We start from the raw sequence: 8,617 nt of genomic DNA on the forward strand, positions 1-8,617 counted from the left end.
CACAATGATAATTTTTATTTTACAAAATAAGATTCAACAAATACGAAACTAATGGTTTACTGTCCTAAGTTTAATCGGAATGGCTATAAAGCTTTTGAAACACCAATAGATGTGCTCTATCCATCTGTTGGTTTTTTTTTTCTTCAATCTGAATATCTAACTAGAATATTCAAGATTAGGTTTCAAAAGTTGTTCAGAGCATGTATTTTCTTTGTATGGTATATTAAAATTAAGATGGAGAATAACTATCAAAAGCACTCCGAATTAAGTGCAATTTTGAATTGCAACATTTTTGAAACACAAAAACAAATAAAGACGCAATGAGAATTTTCATTTTACAAAATAAGATGCAACAAATACGACACTAATGGTTTACTGTCCTAAGTTTAATCGGAATGGCTATAAAGCTTTTGAAACAACAATAGATGTGCTCTATGCATCTGTTGGTTTTTTTTTCTTTAATCTGAATATAAAACTACTATATTCAAGATTAAAGTTTTAAAGTTATTTAGAGCTTGTATTTTCTTTATGTGGTATTCCAGAATTATAATGGAGAATAACTATCAAAAGAACGCTGAATTAAGAGTAGTTTTGCATCACAACGTTTTTGAGACATGAAAAACAAATAAAGACACAATGAGAATTTTCATTGTTCAAAATAAGAAGCAACAGATATGACACTTATGGTTTCCTATCCTAATTTTGATCCGAATAAATATAAAACTTTAGAAACACTAATAGACGTTCACTATCAATATATTTTTTTCAATCTGAATATTAAGCTAGAATATTCAAGATTGTGTTTTAAAATATGTTGCCAGATGAAAACAAATTAAGAAACAATTAAAACTTCTACTGTTTAAAAATAGTTTCAACAAATTCCACTACAGTGGTTTTCTCATTTTCTGGGTTTTACTAAATTGAATATTAAAAGTGTTTTCTTTTTGTATTACTCTCAGTTTTTTCAATCACAAAACGAACAATAAAAGTGTTGCTAAACAGATGCTAAAAATATTTATCAGAAAAATCTATCCTTTACTATATTCAACTCTTTGGTTAAAAGTTCATTTATTTTTTTGAATCCTATACAATCCCGAATAATGACAATGGTGCAGCATCAAATGTTAATGATAAAAGTGTAAAGAAGAAGTTATTATTAATCGTTGAATTTTGTCCGGAAAAATGCAGAATCATCACATTGAAGATAATTTACAACCTGTTACGAATTGTTAGCTGCTTCGTTAGGCACGTCCCCAAACAGAAATAATGTTGAGCTGACTCGATTTATCTTCGTGAATGAGTTTCCTTGGACATCTTCATATTCATCAATTATTCAGTTTTTCAGTGAGAAGGTCCAGGTAGAATTGAATATTGGAGAAAGGGCTAGCTAGCAGGTATTATCTTTTATTCAAAGTAAAATATTGTTCTTGCATCCGCCAGGTTCCTCGGCTGAAAAAGGATTGTCGATCTTTGTCTGCAGACACTACAGTGTACCTAGAGAGAGTATTTTTATTTCGCGAACATCAGAAGAAGCCGAAACCGAAACCACCCCTTTTAAGCCTTTAATTCTTTGCTCGAGTTCCACCATCTACCTGAATGTTACTTCGCACTTAACAGAATTCATCATTTTTATTTTCTGCAACATTCTCAAAATCCGGATTTTAGAATCTATCCTGATAGGAGTTTCGAAACGGAATTTAATGCGTTTTAATCTGCCTGAATATAAATAAAGCCAACTAAATCGGATATTTGTATTCAAACAATTTTGAATCATTATGATCCAAGTTTTAATTCAGGTTGAATCTGTAAGAATCAAATTAATTCCGAATGATTCTGCTTTTAATCTGCCTGTCACAGCTAGAATCCACTATAATACACTTGTAATCTATCTAGCGCCATCCCAGTATTTTGAAATAATCCAATTTTAAGTGGAGTAATCCACTTGTAATAAGGAGTTTTCTATTTGCAATCTAACGTAATTCGAATGAAAATTCTATTAATCCACAAGTAACTTAAAGTAATCTCCTTGTCCAAAGAAATCCACTTGTAATTCAAAGTAATCCACCTGTAATTCGAAGTAATCCATATGTAATCAAGAGTGTTCACCTCGTTTATTAGTTCTGATCTAAAGTAATCCAGTTATAATTCGAAGTAATCCACGTGTAATACGTCCGAAATCCACTCACAATCAGCAGGTATCCCCTTCCAAACTGGAGCAATCGCAGTATTCCGGAATAATCTACTTATGAGTCGGTGTAATCCTTTTTAAATCCACTTACGATAAGTTGTGATATGAAATAATCCAGTTGTATTTATAAGTAATCCATTTGTAATTTGGCATAAACCACCTGTAATCGAATGTAATCCAGTTCTAATAAGGAGTAATCCAGAACTTATACGAGATAATCCATCTATAAATACGCGTAATCTGATATTAATCAAATTGTAATCTGCATTAATTGCAGTATTCCAGAATAATCCACTTGCAATCCAGTGTAATCCACTAGTAATCAGGTTTATTCCATTTTAAATCAGGCGTGGTCAATTTGTAATGTGGCATAATCCGCTTCTAATTCAAAGTAATTCAGTTCTTAGCTAAAATAATCCAGCTTTCATCCATGGTAATCCACCTGCATTATACAGTAATACACTTCAAAACAGAGTAATCTATTTCTAATCCAGGTAGTCTGAACAATCGAAAGCGACCCCAGTATTTTGGCATAATCCACTTATAGTAAAATACAATCCACTTGTAATCAGAAGTTATCCACTTGTAATCCATCTAAGTATAAGTTATTTAGGCCATCCAAATTATAAATGGTAATACAGGAAAATCTGAGGTATTCCAAATAATCAATCCAAATAATAAATTGTAATCCAGCGTAATCCAGGTAAACCAATTTTGTTTCTAACTATTTTGTTGAAAGTTTGTTATTTTTTTGTTGAAAATTAATGTCTTTAACTAAAAATTTAACTATTCAATTTTTTGGTTGTCAACAATTTAGCTTTTTAAATTAAAATTTCATGTATTTTGTTCAAAATTTGTCAGAATTCAACTATTCGGTTGTGAAACAATCTTCTTTGTTTGAAATTCATCTTTTCGATCAAAACTTCAACTATTTCATGAAAAATTAATCCAATTGATTCAACTGCTTTGTTAAAAATTTATTTCTCAGCTTGAAAGTTCTTGATTTTAGTTAAAAGACGTTTTGAATTTTACGATTCTGTTAAAACTTCTTTTGAGTTTTTGTTAAAAACAAATGTTCTTAACTAAAATATTAACTAATTCATTTTTGCAAAAATTAGTGTTTCTTATGTGAAAATCCATGAATTTTTTTTAATTCACCTTGTTTGATAGAAAATTAAATTTTCTTGCTTGAAAATTCACCTGATTAATTGAAAACTGAACTATTTTTCTGATAAATTAAACTATATTGTAGAAAATTTGTTTTTTTTTTCTTTCGTTAAAATATTATTTGTATGGTTTAGAATTCCTTATTTAATAAGAAAATTGATCTTCTTTGGTTGCAATTTTGAAGATTTGTTAGAAAATTCATTTTTTGTTTGTTAATAACTAATATTTTTTTAGTTGAAAATTTATCCTTCATGTTGAAAATTCTTCTACATTGTTGCAAAATCGTTGTTTATTTTCTAAATAAATCTTCTTTGATGAAAAATCATCTTTAAAATCAATCCCTTTGGTTAAAAATTAAACTACTCTCTTAGAACTTCATTTATCATGTTAAAAATTAATTTATCTCATTGAAAATTCATTTACTCCATCTTTGGTTGAAAACTGACACTTTTGATTAAAAAATCCAATAGACTGGATGATTAAAAATCAGAGACTTAATCAGTGAATCAAATTGACTGATTTTAAAAGTTTTTTTGCAATTATGAAAAGTCCATTTGACTTTTTTGTCAGTCGGCGACCCCGAGTTTATTAAATTAGTGAAAATCTACCTTGAATCAGTGACTTTTGACTGAATCAAATTTAGAGCATAGAACGTAGATATCGGCTTTTAATAGAGAAATAAATCCAATTATTTTTCTTGGAAAGGAGTGGCTGATTGTAGTGGGAAAATGCAAAATTGAGGAAGAAGGTGGAAGTGGCTAATTACATGAGTGGCGAGACCCTCAGTCGGGTTGTGCGAATGTTGTTTAAAGTCTAGACACAATGTTGGACCCCCGAATTAGTCAGGTACGAGAATGAGCGGGTCTCTTGCTGTTCCCTGGTAATTAACAAAATTAGTCGTAATTAGAGTGCTTGGAAGACGGCGTTCAGAGAGAGAAGATTTGGAAAGACACTTGTGAAAGAAAGAAACCCTCTAGTGTGTTTATGTCCGCTAATGACTAACCTTCGACTAAAAGTACCTATACGCGCGGGGAGTGGTTACCTTCCAATTTCCACTTCACCAAAGAGGATCTTACACTTATCAATTTCTAGAATCAGTCCGATTCAACCTTTTTCTAACAATCATCAAATCCATCCTCAAATACTTCTTTAGTATTTTTTATTCTAAAAAACGGTCTCGTCGCGCGCTGTGCGCGCGGGTCGAAAGTTTTGGGCGCGCCGATGGGGTGCAAACCTGTTGGATCTCGCTCCGCGCTCAGGCATTGTATATCCCTCACATTTTTGCATATGGCTTTTAAAATTAAAGGTCAAACCATCGAAAACAGAAATTTAGTGAATTCTCTTTTGTTAAAGCTCTTTTGGCTTTAATGACAACATTCTCATTACGTGTCCCGAGAGAATAAAAGGTTTGTTATTCAACATTTTATTTAACCTTGTGTCTTTTTGTATTGCGAATTCAATTTTTTCGTATCTTTAAATTTTCAACTAATGAGATGAGTTTCGATCTGAATAATTCAATTTTCAAAAAACTAGTTGCATTTTTTACTAAAAAGAATATTAAATTTCTATAACAAAAGAGATAAACTTCAAAATCAAAACACGGATTTTTAATCAAATATTAAAATTTTCAACCAGAGTGAAGAGTTTTCAGCTAAATAATTGAAGTTTTCGATTTATAAAGATGGACTCTTATTAAAAAATCTCATAGTTAATATTGCAATCGTAAAAGAATAAATTTCTGTTAGAAAACATACATCTTTTTAATAAAAAAGATAATTTCTTATCAAAAACGTAAAAGTTAAATTTTCAGTGAAATAAATTAATTTTCAATAAAAAAGACGAGTTTTTAACAACAAGAAATAACTAGAAAAATCATTTTCTAGTTTACCTCCTAGGATTCCTAGGATTTGGGAAATCTTCCAAAAGTTTAAGAAATATTCTTTAAAAAATAGTTTCTTGAACTTAAAAATCATAAGAAATTTTCTTAGGAATTTCAAGAATCCTTTGTTGCTTGATTATTCTTCAGAAACCTATCAATATTCATAAAAAGCTGTTTTGTTTATAACCTTCAGAAATGTATGTTTAAGAAAACAAGTTTGAACCTTTTTACAACTTTTGAATTATTCTTTATCTTTTAAAAACTTTTAAATATATCTTCAACTTATTAAATTTTTTTTCTACAATTTTGTAATCTTTTGTAATCTTGCAAAATTGAAAAATTTTACTTTAAAATCTTCGGCATTCTTTTTTGGAATTTTAGGTAATCGTTTAGTATTTTTTAAAATGTTTTTCAATTTTGTCTTGAAATTAATTTTCCAAAAGAAAATTTTTTCGAAGGATCCTAAGAATTTTGTTTTATTCCCTGGAAATCTTTAAAAATTCTGAAAAAGCTATTTTTTAGTACATATTTCCAGTCTTTTTCGGTATAACAATAAATCCCAAATGTCTGAAATGTTTTTTTTTTAATGTTAAAATTATGTTTTTATTGATAAATGGCATGCTGGATATATGTTTTTACATTGCTTCTCTGTATAAATAAAAATTTCCCCTAAAAAGTGTAAAATAATAATTTTTGTTTTTCTTTATGGTATCTTTATATGCTATAAAATTATATGAGGGAAATTAATCATCTTTGATCAATAATTTAATTTAATATAATTTAATTCAATACTTCATTGAAAATCTTGAATGATGCAAATATGATCAAAATTCGATTTCATTCAATTTTTATATTTATGGAAGAATAAATATTGGTGATCAGTGGGCTCATAAAATGTCAAAATTATGGGATAATAACAGCTCAAGTACAACACTTAAATTTGCAAAATATCCACTAAAACTCAAATAAGGCGAAAATATCTCATAAATTGCTCACAGGTCTGGAGAAGTCGAGAACAACTGATTTCAAAAGTTTCAGTCGATAATAATTGCCAGGGTATAGTAAATAATTAAAATAGGAATGGTAAAGGGCTATACCTAAATTTCTCGAATTTAACAATGGCCATAAATATAGACTATAATAAAACTGCACCTAGACCCTAAAATATAATATTTCAAATTAATTCCCTGAATATGCCACAATTCAAAGTACTGAAACAAAAGTACTAAATTATAAATTTTAATCTGTCAAAAGTCACCGACTCAAAGACAATTTTGTTACTGATTCGAATAATTTGGATTTGATGATTGACAAATTAGTCCAAAACGATTTCATGTAACTGTCAATGGAACTCACTGATTAGATCAGCCATTTTAAATGATTCAATCTCGAGGGTTTTGCAACTAAACAAAATCAATTTTTATCTTTTGTTTAAAAACTGATATCTCTTGGCTGAAACTAAGCCTTCTTTCTATAGAAAATTCAACTTTTCGGGTAAAACTTGAAAATTCAACTATTTTGCTTAAGGGCATGTGACACAGCTAAATTCCTATATTACCGACCACAGTTTTTCAGTACACTGAATTTTTTTTTGAACCTAAGAACTTTTTTTGTAAATAAACCATTGAGCTGAAACTTTAGGAAATGTATTAGAATACAATAAAGTACGTTTAGGTACTGCATTTTGGTAGGAACTTCACTGAGAATTATTTCATCTTTTTTCTGAACCTCAACATTTTTTGAACGTTCGAACTTTTTTTATACATAAAATATCGATCTCAAACTTTGAGAAATCCCAGAGCCGAAAGAAAGCTACGTTTAAGTACAAAGCTTAATAATAAAAGATGCAAAAAAATAAATTTCAACAATCAATTCCAACGGCATCAACCGGTAACGTTGTACACGAAAATACGAAACCTGGCGGCCACTAGGCGAGGCTCTAGAGGGTTCGTATTTTCGTGGACAACGTTACCGTCTGATGCCGTTGGATTTGATTGTTGAAATTTCTTTTTTTACATCTTTTATTATTAAGCTTTCTACTTAAACGTAGTTTTCTTTCGGCTCTTGCATTTCTCAAAGTTTGAGACCGATATTTTATGTATAAAAAAAGTTCGAACGTTCAAAAAATGTTGAGGTTCAGAAAAAAGATGAAATAATTTTCAGTGAAGTTCCTACCAAACTGCAGTACCTAAACGTACTTTATTGTATTATAATACATTTCCCAAAGTTTCAGCTCGATATTTTATTTACAAAAAAAGTTCTTAGGTTCAAAAAAAACATTCAGTGAACTGAAAAACTGTGGTCGGTAATATAGGTATTTAGCTGTGTCACATGCCCTTAAAACACTGATTTAAAATTGATTCTTTGATCAGTAATATATTGGATAATTTGAATGTTCTCATAATAGGAACTACATGAATCTATTATGATATTTTAGTGTAAGAACTCGAAACAAATCACTTGTTATAACTCAGAATCAAAATTTAAAGAACGACACCAATTCTGTTACACAAGCTGCCTTTTTTAGGTTTATGTTTTTTAAGAATAATTATTATTCTTCTTTGAAAAATTCACATTATGCAGTGTGTACCAGTATTCACTACAACTGTCCCCCCATAATAACAATTTATTTACTGTTTCTTTTTTTAGGTTTGTTTTTGGTTTGGTGTTACAACTTGCATTACAGGTATCACAGGCACAAACTAGATAATGCGAATGTTATCATAATAGAAATTATATGAATCTAACCTTATATTTCTGTACAATAAGTTGAAGCAAATTTCTTCTTGTAAAAATGGTCAGAGTGGTTAATTATTTGTAAAGTTGACCCGACCAGAACTGAAATTCAAAGAAAAAATCACATTATCCAGAGTGTACCCGTATTCAGCATGACTCTCCCCGATAATGACTATTTATGTACTTTTTCTTTTTTGAGGTTTGCTTCTGGTTTGGTGTCGCATAACAAGTGTCACAGGTGGACACGAAAATGCATAAAATATCCCCCCATTCGTCTCGAGGATCCCTAAAATATACAGATCTCGACCTCAGGCTGTTTCACTGGACCATTGGCCACTTGGAACACCTGCCCAGGTTTACTGGTCCGAAGGTCCGAAATTTTGCCGGAAACTGGCAGGACAATCCACCACCCGCCACCGAGTGACCATTGTCCACCGGTTATTCCGTCAACTATGGTGTTCTCTGACTGTATAGTAATTTCATGGCATTATTATTCGTTCCTTGGAAAACAGGTAACTGGGGGCATCTGAATTCTATTCTAGCGTTCTAGAATCTAGACAAAGTTGGATGGTGTTAGTTTACAGTGCTAGGCCCATGAAAACAATCAAGGGATGCAACACTCCTTCTTTCGTTCTTGGTGAGGTTTA

General features: G+C 30.4%; 1 protein-coding gene across 1 annotated transcript in view; it reads right to left on the minus strand.

Annotated features, from left to right (window-relative positions):
* The window catches only part of LOC117168752 (zinc finger homeobox protein 3-like), a 78,398-nt gene extending 70,372 nt beyond the window's left edge, over positions 1-8,026 (minus strand). The window contains exon 1 of the mRNA XM_033354504.1: positions 7,983-8,026. The gene's annotated coding sequence lies outside the window, so the exon portion shown is untranslated. The remainder of the gene's footprint in view (positions 1-7,982) is intronic.
* Between the last annotated feature and the right edge of the window lie 591 nt (positions 8,027-8,617).

This window comes from Belonocnema kinseyi, chromosome 3, assembly GCF_010883055.1.
Source record: "Belonocnema kinseyi isolate 2016_QV_RU_SX_M_011 chromosome 3, B_treatae_v1, whole genome shotgun sequence".
Classification (NCBI taxonomy): Eukaryota; Metazoa; Arthropoda; class Insecta; order Hymenoptera; family Cynipidae; genus Belonocnema; species Belonocnema kinseyi.